Genomic DNA, 15,000 nt, shown 5'->3' with positions numbered 1-15,000 from the left:
TGAATTATGGGCATTCGCTTCCTTAAAAACAAAAATAGAATACAATAAAATAAAATAAAAACGTCGATTATCCGAAATAATCTTCAGTCTTCATTAGATGAGCATCATTGCTATTTTTATCAGTCCCAAATTGGTTGCAGATGAGGAAAATGGAACTTCGGCCCGGAACTTCTTTTTTTTTTTTTTTTTTTTTTTTTTTTTTTGTTTTGTTTTGTTGTGTGAGCACGTTGAGGGAGAGAGAAAAAACAAACAAACTAGAGCTGGTTATCAGAGCAAGGTTGGAAGCACAGCTAATGAATAATTGTTCCGCGTTTGTGAGCCACGAAAGTACACATGACGGTTACAATAATAGGCGTATGCAACTCAGTCAAACTCTGTGCCAAGTGAAAACAGATTATCCCGTGCTTTATATATATATATATATATATATATATATATATTTTTTTTTTTTAACTTTGTGTGTGTGTGTGTGTGTGTGTGTGTAGACTTTACCGACACTATGTTGAAAATGTGGCACACAGGAAGCATGCATGCATGACAGCCCCAGCAATACAGTACGTCCGCTGACTCTGGACCTGCCACCATCAGTTGGGCAGGCGCCGTCGGGACTCCGGAACGGTCACGCTTGTGACCCCACATCGTTTTTTTCACTCAATTACACCTCATTAACTGACAGGTTTTTCGGAAGGGCATGACTTTTAGTCGCCACGGAGATGTCATGCTACTGTATCAACTGACCGGAAAATATCACTGACCGCATGTCATTTTTTACAAGAGAAGGGGGGGGGGGGGGGGGGGGGAGGCTAAGAAAAACATTAATTTTTCATTCCACAGATAACATGAACAACACATTTGTTACTTTATTGATTCACATTACTTGTCCTTAATGAAGTCATTGCACACGAAATGCTTACCTTTCGAAAAGCCGCTTCTGCCGCCGTCGTGAAGGTGGTTTTGTTATAAAATCATTCGTGTGTCAGTTGCTATAATTCCACAGTGTAGTGATTTCAGTCAGTAAGCAGTGCCCCTGGTAGGAGCCAGACCGGCAGAAGAAGAAAGCGACCACTAGTGATCCACTTCAGAGCTGCCAACCGATTTGTCACTTGATGTTGGTTGTGGCCGACCGATGGACTAGGGTCAGAGCATAGACATGTATCGCAGTGGGTCAAAGAGTCTTGACCAACTAGGGTTTTTGCTAGGGTTTGGAAAAGCTACTCCGAACTTGTACCGTCTGCAGTTTTACACTGAGTGAGAGTGGAGATAGGCAGGCTGACTCACGGCTTTACTTGTCCTTCACTCAGTACGAACAGTCACAGTGCCGGCACACTACACTGATTTCCCCATCACTCGGGCATCACATACCCCCTTTGTCCATTACTACGGCTTTACAGCATTCGGGTCTCCACGCTTCTCTTGTCAGTCACCACCACCATACCACCACGCCGGCTGGCTAGAATAATGTGAGGCGTATGCAACCCAAGACCGTGCTGTGTGTACAAAGGCCCTCCTCCCTCTATATACTAGCTACTCCCTCCCTTTTCTCAGCCACAGGGAGCAAGGCAGGCATTGCCTTCAACCTCGCCCTTTTCTGATTTGTTTTTGGAAGGTGGGGATGAAAGCTTGTCGGAGGAGATGGATGCAGATCCGTCTTGGACGGGCGTGTGTGTGTGTGTGTGTGTGTGTGTGTGTGTGCGCGCGCGCGCGCACGTGCGTGTGTGTGTGCGTGCGCGTGCGTGTGTGTGTGTGTGTGCGTGCGTATGTGCGTGCGTATCAGGGGGTTATTAGAAGGGAGGGGTAGGGGGTTGCTGGTAGGAAGGGGGTAGCAAAGTTTGCAAGGATGTATTAGTATTGGCCGTGCAAGTGTTACACCAACCTTCAGTTTTGCAGAAATGAGAGCAAAATTAATTTTGAATGGCCTTTATTGCTTACGGTTTTTAATATCAAAATTAAAGGTCATAAAGTGGTTGGAAACAAGTATTAATCAGTTTCGATTGTGATGGCGACAAGTCTGTTTAGTGTTGCATAAACTGGTAAAGGTGAGGTTACTTTATCAGTTGTTTTTTTTTATTTTTAATGTGATGTCCATTGATGCTCGTCTGGCTTTATTGCCCCCCCTCCCCCGCCCCCGCCCTCACCCCCAACCCTCCCCCTACAATGAAAACGCAAAATTTACCAGCACGTTTCATGGATAAAGAATGGTTTGAGATTTAACTTTTTTCATTCTTGATGGACTTCCCCTCTGCACCACGCCCCCCTTGTAAAAGAAAGAAGACAGAAACAGAACTAGAAGAAGAGAGATGACTGCGTAGGATTGAACCAAGGCAAAGTATATGTTGGCTGCAGAACACATGAATTTCTGTGTGCCTGTTTGTAATGGGATCTTTCTCAAATGTGGACTCATGGTTGAAGAGGGGCAAACGTTTAACCTTGAAGGGGGGTTGGGGGGGGGGGGGGGGGGGGGGGTTCAGCAGTGTTTGAGTCCCCAGCATCGAATTGGAGAAGGTAAAAATGAGGCCGGGTGAGTGATGCCCAGTCCTCTCAGGGTCATCGTTTCACAAAGATTGATGGTGCCCATCATGCTTGAACTGCTAGTGTTGATAGGAAGATTTGTTTCAGTAAAAAAACCAAAAAAAAACACCAAAACAAAAAACCTATAGGAGTGTAGAGACGTAGGCCATAGGTATCCGGTATAATTATGCTATTTGGAAGCACAAAGTACCTGAATGAGATGTTGTATTGCTCGTATTTCTCTCTCTTTCACAGTCTCTCTCTTTCTGTGCCTGTCTTCTCTCGGTGTGTGTGTGGGGGGTGGGAGGGGAAGGGGGTCGTGTTTGTGTGTGTGTGGGCGTGTGTTCAGGACTGACAGACGTTGGCATAACAGTTTGCTGTAAACAGACCTGTGTACTCACAGAAGCTTGTGGGTGGGCTCAACACTGAGCTCAGTGGGATCACTCAGCAACTGCTGCAAGGGTTTCACCAGGAAGAAAGAGATGTCACCTTCCTGCGAACAGTGATATTTACCTTGTGCTTGCCTGCCATCTGGAAAGGTCTTGTCAGAAACGCAGCCTTGCAACAAGGAATGATGTCTCTAACATCAGCTTGAACACTGGCTCTTTTTAGTATGATGGGTTAAAATTCAACAAAAGTGGATAAGGAATAAATGCTCATCAGCGAGGGAGAAGAGGTTGAAAGGATAGATATGTATTTTTTTTTAAATGTCACATATGCGCTGGTATGGATCACAGTCTGCACGCGCGCGCGCGCGCGCGCACACACACACACACACACACACACACACACACACACACACACACACACACACACACACACACACTGTACATGTTTTGCTCTTTTTTCCATTTTCATTTAATTTCTTATATTTTTTTTCTTAGTCCTAACCTTAATTTTAGAGGTATTCGCTGTATAGCCACCACCACTGCACTCCTCACCTCCACAGCCTGTCAGGTATACATCCTCGCCCCAACTTCAGTAATTAGATGTTAGTAACGCTCTGTCCCCGTAATTCACAGGGGGGTGTAGGGGGTGGGGTGAGGTGGAGGGGTTGCACGTGAAACCCTGGATTTTCTGATAAAAGGGCCTGAGTTGCAGTATGAAAGAGGATGTGAAGCTCCACCTTGGTAATCAGAAAGGGGTTAAAGGACGCGGGAACAGTGTGGCGAAAAAGACGAAGGGGGGCGTGTTAATTAGGGAGGATAGCAGCAGGCCTGTGGAGTCTTCCAGGTCTGCCCATGGAAATGTTACCACAGCTGACATTGTCTGTCTGTCTGTCAGCCTGTCTGTTTCTCAGTCTTTGTTTATCAGGTTCTGCCGCCAGTCTGTTGTGTGTTTCTCTCTCTCTCTCTCTCTCTCTCTCTCTATATATATATATATATATATGTGTGTGTGTGTGTGTGTGTGTGTGTGTGTGTTCATGCCAATAAGTGCGTATGTCTTGTCTCCTTCATTCTTCCAGTTCTCCACGCCGATATATAAGCAGTTGTAGTATAGAAGGAACAGAACAAGTTGTGAAGCTTAAGCACAGTCCCTTCATTGCTTCGTGACACAGCCTCAGTGGAATTTGGTCAATATATTCCACACTGTGACACACAGTTAGCCAATACCGTATTTATTAGTCAAAACTTCTATTTAAAAAAACAACAACAAAAAAAACAACAAAACAAAACAAAACAAAACAAACAAAAAAAGAAGAAAAAAAGCAAAAGAGGAATCGTCCGAATGCACACTCTTACACTTAACCATGTTAAGTTTTTATCTAGCTCAGTCTCGGCATTCTCTCACAGGACCTCCTTTCATTCTTTGTGTATTCACTAAACATGTGAACATAATAACTGTGTACTCTGACCCAATTTAAAACTTATTGTCGGCACAAGAATGGTCCAAGAAAGGCAAACAAAAGCATGCTTGGATGCACAAGCGCATGCACGAGCGCGCGCGCGCGCGCACACACATGCACAGAGAGAGAGGGAGAGAGAGAGAGAACAAGCAATCGGGGGGGGACCCACCACACAACGATACCATAATAGTTCCATACAAATAACAACACAATGAAACATTAACTGTTCCAAACAGAAAACAACGCAACGCAACCATAACTGTTCCAAATAAAAACAAACTGGGATGTAGATAACAGCAGCAAAATGTTTTAAAGGGAAATAGCAAAGAAAGTTTGTGAACGCTAGCGTATCAGGTAGCAGTACAGCACCACGGCAAGGCAAGACGATGGCACAACACAATACACACAGCACGGGGAAGGTATCACGGATAAGAACAGTAAGTGTGCTGGTTGTATAGGGCTGGGGGTGATTTATGGAGAAAGAGAAAGGCATTCTGTCTGACAACAGAACATCAGTGGCATCAGTGGGTGTGTGCAGTCAAGAGATGGGAGAGAAGAATTATTGGAACTACGTTTTCTTGTTTAGTATTCCCCGCAGTCATAAAATGTTTTAAGTGCTGGTCAGAAAGGGAGTCCCACCCTCTTCTTGCTGATGGGGTCTGGGGATGGGGAGCTTGAGGGGGGGGAGGTATCCTGCCTGACAACATAACACCAGTAGCATCAGTAGGTGTGTGCAGTCAAGAGATGGAAGAGAAGAATTAGAACTACGTTTTATAGTGTTAGCCTTTCCCCTCAGTCATACAATGTTTAAAGTGCGGGTCAGAAAGAGAATCCCACTCTTTTTTTGCTGGGGGTTTGGGGATAGTGTAGGGGGCTTGAGGGGGGAGATGGGGGTCTGGGTGGGGCGTAGGGTGGTAGGGTTGTGCAAGCCTGTGTGGGCCTGCCTGTCTCTGTCAGATAACCATAGGCAGACGGCTGTCTTTTCTGCTGAGCTGCGAGTCTTTTTGGTGGGGGAGTTAGGATGCTATCAGTTGTATCATCCCAGTAAACACGTCTGGCGTGAAGAGATCGGATGAGGGTTTTTTTTTTATTATTATTATTATTTTTTTTTTAACTCTCTCTCTGTCTGTCTGTCTGTCTGTCTGTCTGTCTCTCTCTCTCTCTCTCTCTCTCTCTCTCTCTCTCTCTCTCTGTCCATCCTTCTGTCGATTTCAATCTCAAATGCCGGCTCAGTCATGAACACACATGATCTTTTGAGTTTTTTTCTTTTCTTTCTTTCTGTTGTATTTTAATTTCATTTATGCACACTCGTATGTGTGTGTGTGTGTGTGTGTGTACGTTCCTAAAAAATAAAAAAGATCAGCAAAAAATTAGTAGATAAGTAATGTAATTGTTTACATACTTAAAAAAAAGAAGAAAAAACTGTTTACATACTCAAGTCACTTTTATTGGTTATAATTATTTATTACTCCATTTACTTATTCATTTTGGGGCATGTTTTTGTTTTGTTTTGCTTTTCTCCCCTTCAGCAAACCAGAGAACTCGTATTGATTAATGTGGTAAGAATGTGTCCTTTCAAACCAGGAGACTCTATGGTTCAGCTATTGAAGATGTTGCAACAGATGGTTTTGTTGCTTACCTTGTAACCACAAAGAACGAAAAAGGAGCGTATGTAGATTGCATCTGGCAGCTGTCACTGAATTGCAGTCTGTTGTTGTTGGTGGTTGTGTATGTGTGTGTGTGTGTCTGCATGTGTGTGTGTAGATGTGCGCGCACGCAAATAGAGTTTATACAGAAAGGTGAAAAAAGTATAAATGAAAAAAAAAAGGAGAAGAAATCTACAAATTATAAATATGCTACTTCACAAAGTAAAAAAATTAAAAAACGAAACAAACAATGTGCAAAACTGCAATAAAGGTTACATTAAGTTGAAAATTTGGTCAATTGATGCCATTTGTGTGTGCAGAAGTTTGTGTGTGTGTGTGTGTGTGGGGGGGGGGGGTTCTTTTAAGTCTGAGCAGATGATTGTTAATGTATATAATTTCCATAGACAAAAATGCATTTGCTTTAGTTTTATTCTCTTGAAGGTCTTTGGCAAAGCATATGTAAATAAATATGATATATAATTATGCATGATTAAACAAATATTGTAAGTCATGGTATTGCTGTTGGTATTGCAGTTTATTAAATGAGTGGGAGGGGTATAAGTTTCATTCTCAAGGAGGTATCAAAATGTGCAGAATGATCCACTTACGCTACACCACAATTGCTAAAAATAACCATAAAAAAGCAGAGGCCTGACCTTCGCATTGACCCAACATGTTGGTCATGACATGAGAAAGTTAAAGGAGGGTCATTGAGACACTGGCAGGATGAGACACTGCTTCCAGACTGCACCACGGCTGAGTGCCATTCGGGTTTCTTTCCACTTGTGGAACTGTGATAGTTCCAAAGTTCATGTCAAACAGTCAGCCATGTTGGTGTCATTGATTTGAAGGGGAAAAACCAAACAAGATTAAACAAAAAGTATCGGGGGACATGATGCTGAACCTTTTGAACATGGAGTGGAGAAGGTGCTTAAGTTTACTCATGCAAGTTGGTAGGTTGTTTCTTTTCATACTAGAGCATAGGTTAGTCATTATAAATGCTATCTGATCCAGGTTTGAATTGTTGCAGATGAGATGACATGATGCTTGATGTGGCATTACTTGGATGATAATGTTTTTAAGTGGTGATGTGGAAATATTTTCTGACAGTGACAATAGTGGTGATTGCATGACACTACTGTTGACTTCAGAAGGGTCTGAGAACTGTCAGAGACAGAGAGAGAATCTGTGGCATTGTTTTTTGATTGATAATGACTGGGGCCTGTGCCTGGTCACCCATTGAGAGCACCATAAGGGCAATGTGTCATGGTTGTTGGAAGTGAGATGGACAGCCTGTGTATTGCCAGCAAACCAGTATAGCCACCTATATATGGGCATGTTGTGCTGTGGATCCAATCTGATTCATGGTCTGCTGTGTGCTGATTGTGCGGCCATGTCCATTATCAGCTTGACTGAATCAGGCCAGTGCCCATCCATCAGCCTCACAATCCTGGGTCACGGTGTTTCCTACTGCAGGAGGTCCGGCTACCAGTGAACAATGGCTAATGGTGTGACCAGATATGTCTGATATTTGATATCAACATGGCTTGGACAGAAAAGTGTTTGTTTTACACTTTGAATGTCCAAATACCACCTTGGGGTGGTATTCAGCAAGGATTAAGTAAGGAGCATTTGCTAATATAACTTTGGGAAAGTGTGTGTGTGTGTTTCCATTATCAAATCCGATGTACAGTGAATTTTTGCCATGTCTCAAGTCTCAAGTCAAATACAAAGCGCCAAAAAAACAACAATAAAACAACAACAGCACAACAAAGCAAATGCCTTATTACATCTGGAGTGTTTTCATGACCCCTTGGTATCTGTTACCCCCTCCTGAGTGACTGGTCATGATATACTTACGAAATTATACAGATCACTCTGTTCAAAACATCAATGTATGTGCTGATTGATGGACTTCAATGTGTGTGACAACCAGTTGTGGCATCGTCAAACCACTCGTAACAGAATTCAGGCAATCACTGTAGTTGGTAGTGGTTCTGTTTGCTGTTCTGAGGGTCATCAGAAACAGGTAGACTAAGGCAGACCATCACATGGCTGCTTTGTTGTTCTGCTTGTCCAGGAGAGGAAATGAAATGGTCTCCTGTTTCTTAGAATCCCAAATATTGGCTTCCTCTGTTCAGTAGGGATATTGTGTTGCGGTTGAAAATGTGTGCCAGCTATCTGGCTTTAGCAGTGTGAAGTGTCAGTCACTCAGAAATGTGGAATATGATTATGAACATGGAACTAGCTGAACTAAAAAATGGAGACTATGTTAGTACTTTTTTTTTCTTTTTCTTTTTTTTTTTGCAAGTCAGTTATAACTGACTTGTATTTTAGAAATGAGAAAATTACTGATCCAACAAACAAGATTAGATATGATAAGGAAGTGTAAAAAGTGTTCGTCAAGAGACATTTTGATATTTTTATGTATATCTGCAGATATATGTATGTGTGTTTGTGTATGTGTGCACCCCATAAACCACATGTATAACTTTTGCGCACTGTGTGTTTGCCCACATGCACATTGTTGCAACACAGTGTCTTGCACAGCATGGACTCAGTTGACTAGGTCCTGTGTGTGTCCCAACCCTTCTCTCTCTTTTTGCCATGGGACCTATCCAGAACTGCAAGTGTTCCCCCAGTACAGGAGACAAGGGGAGTTGAAAGGGGGGGAGGAGGGAGGGGGGGCACCTGAGCAGAGCAGCACATGTCTGACAGGTAATGGTGCAGAATAGGGACTGGCAGTCACTGTATCAACAAGGGCTTGTGTTGGGGGTATGTCACAGCAATTGTTCCACCTCACCTGTGATGAACCCCCCCCCCCCCCCCCCCCCCCCACTCCCCCACTGCCTGCCTCACTGTTTGCTCAACAGATGACTTAGCAGAAGACAGGAATGTTTTCCCAGTGAGTGTAGATGCCCACTTTAGTAAGCGTGCGCATGTGTAAGCTTATGCACAAATACATGCATGCAGTTCAGCTCGGTTCGTTCAGTTACTCAGAGAGGTTTCACTGCATTCGGAAAAATACATATATGCTACACCAGATCTGCTAACAGATGCCTGACCAGCAGCGTAACCCAACACTTAGGCCTTGAGGGAAATAAAAATGAAATGGAGTAAAATAAGATACATAAATGATTAGATTAATGAATTGATGGATTAAAAAATAGTAAATAGAAACAAAATTTAAATATGAAATTAGATAAATAAATGAAACGAAATAGAAAATAGAGAAAAAGTGATATGAATAAAAACAATGGGTAATGGTAAAATGAGTTGATGAATAAACAGATAGTGTGTAGGCACATATTCATGTGCACCACACACACACACACACACACACACACACACACACACAGTCATCTCACACTCCTGGTCTGAGCATTTCATCAATCTGGGTAATCCTAGAATGGCCCGAAGCATTATGAGAAAACACTAACAGACTTCTTACTTTGCCCAGAGATTTTGGATGTGTACTTTTGTGGTAATCCATCATCCATGTGTATTTTTAGATTTTTCAGCAATTCCAAAACATTCCTGACTAAATTGGAATCTGTTAATCTCTTTTGATACTTGTTGAAAATATCAAAATTCCATAAAAACTTTGACAGCAAATGAACAAATAATTTGACTAAATATTCATCTGACACTGTAATTGATGCTATAACTGTGAGTTCAGACATGTTGTTAGCTTTACTGTGTTTAAATTTTGACAAACATTAAAAAGTCAGTCAGATGGGTTTTCTGCAATGATATCCTGAGTGCAAAAAGTAAATGATAGAGAAGATTTTACTTGTATTATCTTTTGACCTGTGTTTTACATTCTTTTCGGTGATAAAATGGGGATCAGGACCAATACTTTTCAGCATCAAATGGGAATGTTAATAATTGAAGGCCAAAAAAAAACAACCCAGGAAGATGAAAGGAAATGGGGAGAACAGTCTAAGAGGTCTTTGGAAGCAATATGTGTGTGTGTGAGAGATGCACTGCCAAGATCAGCTGTTGCTTCCTTCAGGAAACACAATCCTACGTGATCTTTCTTGTCAGTCTCTCTATCAACAAACAGACATTCATGCATGCGCATGGTACACATTCACACAAGGGTACTACAGCATGACACAGTTGTAATGTAGGACTCGACAAGTGTTGGCACAATCAAGGCATGCAAATACACACACAAACACACACACATGCTCGCGCAGACACGTTTGCATGCATACACATATACACACATTCACACGCATGAACACAGGCATGCGTGCATGCACATGAGCATATGCATGCACACATAGACTGAAGTCTGATAATTATCTCTTCGAAGTTAAAAGATGTAAAAATGGAGCACACACGCACGCATGCATGCATACACAAAATAGCTGCTGTATTATTTTCTTTCTTTTTCCTTTTTTTCCCCTCTCTCATCACAAGGATTGGAAAGAAAAATGAGGATGTTTTCAGGAGGAGTAGACTGGCCTGGAAACAGATCTTTAGTGACTCTCCTTTCTTCTGATTTATCTTGGAACTTTTCATCTGTGCCTTTGTCATGAGACATATACTGTCAGTAAGTAAAAAAACACAAGAAGCCTTGATCCCCTACTGTGCTGCTGTCATCCCCATGAATGGACTTTGTGCTATGGTACAGTGACATGTGCACGGCTTGGATTTGTTTTGGAACACAGCAGAAACTGATATTATCTCTTGCTTGATCATTGCCAAAGCAGACAGCCTGGATCATATCTTTAACACAGGTCTGTTCTGTGTCCCAAGAGCACAGAGCGTGTGCACATTTTTGTGCGCATTTTGTGCGATCGAACTCCAGCTTGAATGTTTGTTGTGCACATGTATGTTTGACATTTATGTCCATATGGATGTGTGTTACAGTATTCAGTGTGTGCGTGTGTGTGTGTGTGTGTTCATGGAGGAAGGAGAGTCTGGTTGTTAAAAAAAAAAAAAATTGGGGGAGGGTGGGAGTGATCAAGAAAGGGGAGTGATGGGAGCTGAGGAGGGGGTTAATGTCTAGGTTTGGTTTATTTGCCTGGGAAATAGAGGTAGGGAGGGGGTAGGTCTCAGTGTACATGTTGTCACCATTATGGATGAGCATTTTTGATTCAAAACATGCCATTCAGGAGAGAGAGAGAGAGATCACCAGAAAACTCGTCATTCACTTTTAGTACAAGTATCTCATTCCTCAAGTACTATCCCTATCAAGCTGGCTGTGATCTGGGCTTCTGTTGTGTCTGCACACTGCTGTGCAGTGATTGCAGTTTCTGCTTAGTGCACATTGTGGTCACCATTACAGATGAGCACTTTTCATTAAAAAAAACAAAAAAAAACCGTGTCATTCAGGTGAAAGAGATAGAAAAACTGCCAGGAAACTTGTCAGTCATTTTAGTAAAAGTATCTGATTCCTCAAGTACTATCCCCATCAAGCTGGCTGTGATCAGGGCCGCTGTTCAGTCTGCAATCTGCTGTGCAGTTAGTGATTGCAGTTCCTTCTCAAGTTGTGGCCCAGGCTAAACAGTAAACACCCCCACAGAGTTAAGGTAATCAGTGGTAAATGAAGGCTCCCCCTTTCTGCACACAGGTTTACCTGAACCCGACCCAGGGCTCGCTGCACTTTACAACAGGTGGGCCTGTAGCTTGAGTTGTTTGATTGCGTTTTGCCCAGACATTGAGCCTGGGTTTTTGTTGGCTTGATCTGGGTGAGTTGCCAGGTGGTGGGTAGTCCATGTGAAAGAGGCTGTGGAGTGGGTGGGGTGGGGTGTATTCTGTGGCATTCCTTTCTGACATCCTTCCTTTTTCTTTTCGTCAGCCTGTATGTCTGCACTGTATTCCCTCCCTTAGACTCGGGACTGGTTTATTGTCTACCCACATGCAGAGTAAATTCACTGTTAAAAAGTGCAAACATGTGCAAAAGATAAAATGCAAATAAACAGAAGCTGAGTAAGTTAAGACGGGTGCAATAGCCGAGTGGTTAAAGCGCTGGACTTTCAATCTGAGGGTCCCGGGTTCGAATCTCGGTGCACCTGGTGGGTAAAGGGTGGAGATTTTTCTGATCTCCCAGGTCAACATACGTGCAGACCTGCTAGTGCCTGAACCCCCTTGGTGTGTATGCGCACGCAGAAGATCAAATACGCACGTTAAAGATCCTGTAATCCATGTCAGCGTTCGGTGGGTTATGGAAACAAGAATATACCCAGCATGCACACCCCTGAAAACGGAGTATGGCTGCCTACATGGCGGGGTAAATAAAAACGGTCATACACGTAAAATGTTACATGTCTGTCCGTGTGTGTATGCGTGTGCGTCTGAAATGTGATTGAATGACACAGGAAACGAATGATGAGCGCCCAGTGGCAGCCGTCAGTCGGCTCTACCCAGGTAGGCAGCCTGTGGTGCAAAAGTCCCCGTGTATGTAAAGCGCTTAGAGCTTGGTCTCTGACCGAGGATAGGCGCTATATAAGTATTCACATCAATCAATCAATCAAAAATTGATTTTGCTCTCTCTCTCTTTCTCTCCCTTCCACCCTCCGCCCTCCCCCCCCCCCCCCCCCCCACACACACACACATACACACACATAGAGTTTATATTCTCCTTTTCCAGTCTTCAACCCAAGAAACTCCTCCATGCCCCCCTCTCCTCCCACAGAACTGACTGACTAATGGTACCTTAAAGTGCTCATCATGGATGATGAGTTAAAAGTTCACCAGTAAGCCATTGTTTTTCCTTGCATGACATAACAATCCACATCTCTCAATACCCATCAGTGTACTGTTTTGCTGTAGAAACAAAACAAACTGTTGCTTTCCGAATCCTCAGATACAATCATGTATCCTCAGATACAATCATGTACATTATGAATTCCCTTCCTGTGCGTATTGCATTCATATCTTGTTTTTTGATGAAAATGAAATCTGAGAGTGCTCTGCCTAGTGGTAATGGTTCAGTTAGTTCTCTGAGTGGTTGTGCACTGTCTGGTTACATGTTTGGCATGCTTCAGGCTGGTTGCAATGTGTCCACTCATTCTGTACACTTGTATCACTCACACAGATCATAAAAGTCCCACCTTGTACATGGGTTCCATTCAGACCAAGGAAAATGTGTCTGGACTTTGCCAGTCACAGCTAAGATGGGGGGAGAGACGGCAGTACCTCTTGCTGCTTCATTTCCGTACAGCCATTCACCCACTCTGGGAGCCATTTCAGTCACTGTTTGTCAAGGAGAGGAAGAGAAGCTATGAAGGAAGGCGGATGAATCATGTCTTAGTCTGCTGATCTTCCATCCCAAGTCCAACAGAGAATGGTCCAAGAGAAAGCCCCTTGAGTTTGAATCCTTCGGTGCTCACACCTCTCCTCTGTCTCCACAAGGCAGCGCTGTACAGTTCCCATGTGCATAGTCTGTAGAAATGAAAGCAGTCTGGGGCTGTTTGATTCTTGGCTCTTTCTCCCTTTCTTATTTTTACACTTGTAGATAGAAAAACAAAAACAAAATATGGTTGACAGTGTACTATGGTGATGAATTCTCCCCAGGGAGAGCAGCCAGAATTTCACACAGAGAAATCCTTTGTGACAAAAAGTAATACAATGCTATGCAATGCAATGCAGCAAAATACAATACAATGCAATGCAGTACATATCCAGCACAATACAACACTATGGACTTGAGTCTTACAGGCATAGACCATGGCTGAACCAGATGACTGTCTATTAATGCCTTTACTTTGACTCCTTCACATGCTGGCTGTAGAGGCTGGCTGAGGTGGGTGTCACTGCTGCCATACTGGTGCACAAGGAACAGGGCAGCAGAATCTGCAAGGGATCATTTTGTCTCTTACTCTTCTGGACTGGAGGCCAAGTGCTAATTTGTCTGCTTAGGAAGCAAGAAAATCGGACTACATGGAAATGAATCCCAAACACCAATATCCAACCCAGCCCCCCAACCCCTCTCCACTAGATCTTGAGGTGGTCTGGATGCTAGTCATTCAGTTGAGATGTTAAACCAAGCTCCCATGTGCAGCATGCACTTAACACATGTTAAAGAACCCATGGCAAAGATAAGTGATCGTTGGCAAATTCTGACATGTGTGCATGAGTGCAGTTGATTCAAAGCCTGATGGAATGACACAGGAAATTAATGATGAGCCCTGAAGGTAGCTGTCAGCTAGCTCTACCAATGCAGGCAACCTGTTGTGCTTGTGACTCAGTGTTCATAAAGCTTTTAGAGTTCCGTCTCTGATTGAAGATAAGGTGCTATAACAGTATCAACAACAGTATTTGCTTTTAATACAGTTGATGATTTATGCACCACCATCACTTGGCTTTGTAAATCCATGTTCAGAATGACAGACTCACCATCCTTTTAAGTCACTTAAGTCATGTCTGTCCAGACTATGTGCAGCATAAGTAACGCTTGTGAATAAATTGAAGCCAAAATCTAAAAATCTTCCAGCAGGGAACATTCTGTTGCTGTCCTTTTAAAATCATCTGTATCAATTACCCATTCTGTGTAAAAATGTGTACCGGTATTTATATATGCTCATGAACTTGATACGGATATAAAGGAAGCTGTCTTCACACTTTACTATTTTAAAGCTTTTTTTGTTTTTTGTTTGTTATTTGTGTTGTTTTTTTCCCCCTCATTTTACTTCAAAACAAACTGAAACAACATGAAATCTGCAGGTTCAGTTTTTGCCTCCCCCCCCTCCTCTCAATAATGAATATAGAATTGGACATGGAACAGTTATGATCTCAGACAGCTCTAGAGTAGAGACCCATTGTTGTGACGATAGGCTTTGTGATTTACATACAGCACAAGTTAGTGTATGCAGGGTTGTGGGGATGGGGGTATGTGCTGGGGGCTGAGAGTGGGAGGTGGAGGTTAAAGTACTGAAGTCAGTCACGCCGCATCCACATTTCACGGATGCTCTCTCTGTGTCTCTCTTTCTGTCTCCCTCGCTCTCTCTCTGTCTCTGTCTTTCTTCTATTTTTATCTGTCTCTCT

At 42.9% G+C, this 15,000-nt stretch overlaps 2 protein-coding genes across 2 annotated transcripts in view; one reads left to right on the top strand and one right to left on the bottom strand.

The window, feature by feature from the left end:
- Positions 1-1,335, bottom strand: part of LOC143285531 (uncharacterized) — a 21,704-nt gene extending 20,369 nt beyond the window's left edge. The window contains exon 1 of the mRNA XM_076592909.1: positions 915-1,335. The gene's annotated coding sequence lies outside the window, so the exon portion shown is untranslated. The remainder of the gene's footprint in view (positions 1-914) is intronic.
- Positions 1-15,000, top strand: part of LOC143285556 (set1/Ash2 histone methyltransferase complex subunit ASH2-like) — a 69,031-nt gene that overhangs the window by 39,829 nt on the left and 14,202 nt on the right. The window lies entirely within an intron of this gene.

This window comes from Babylonia areolata, chromosome 1 (genome assembly GCF_041734735.1).
Source record: "Babylonia areolata isolate BAREFJ2019XMU chromosome 1, ASM4173473v1, whole genome shotgun sequence".
Lineage (NCBI taxonomy): Eukaryota > Metazoa > Mollusca > Gastropoda > Neogastropoda > Buccinidae > Babylonia > Babylonia areolata.
This window is presented reverse-complemented; position numbering and strand designations above follow the sequence as displayed.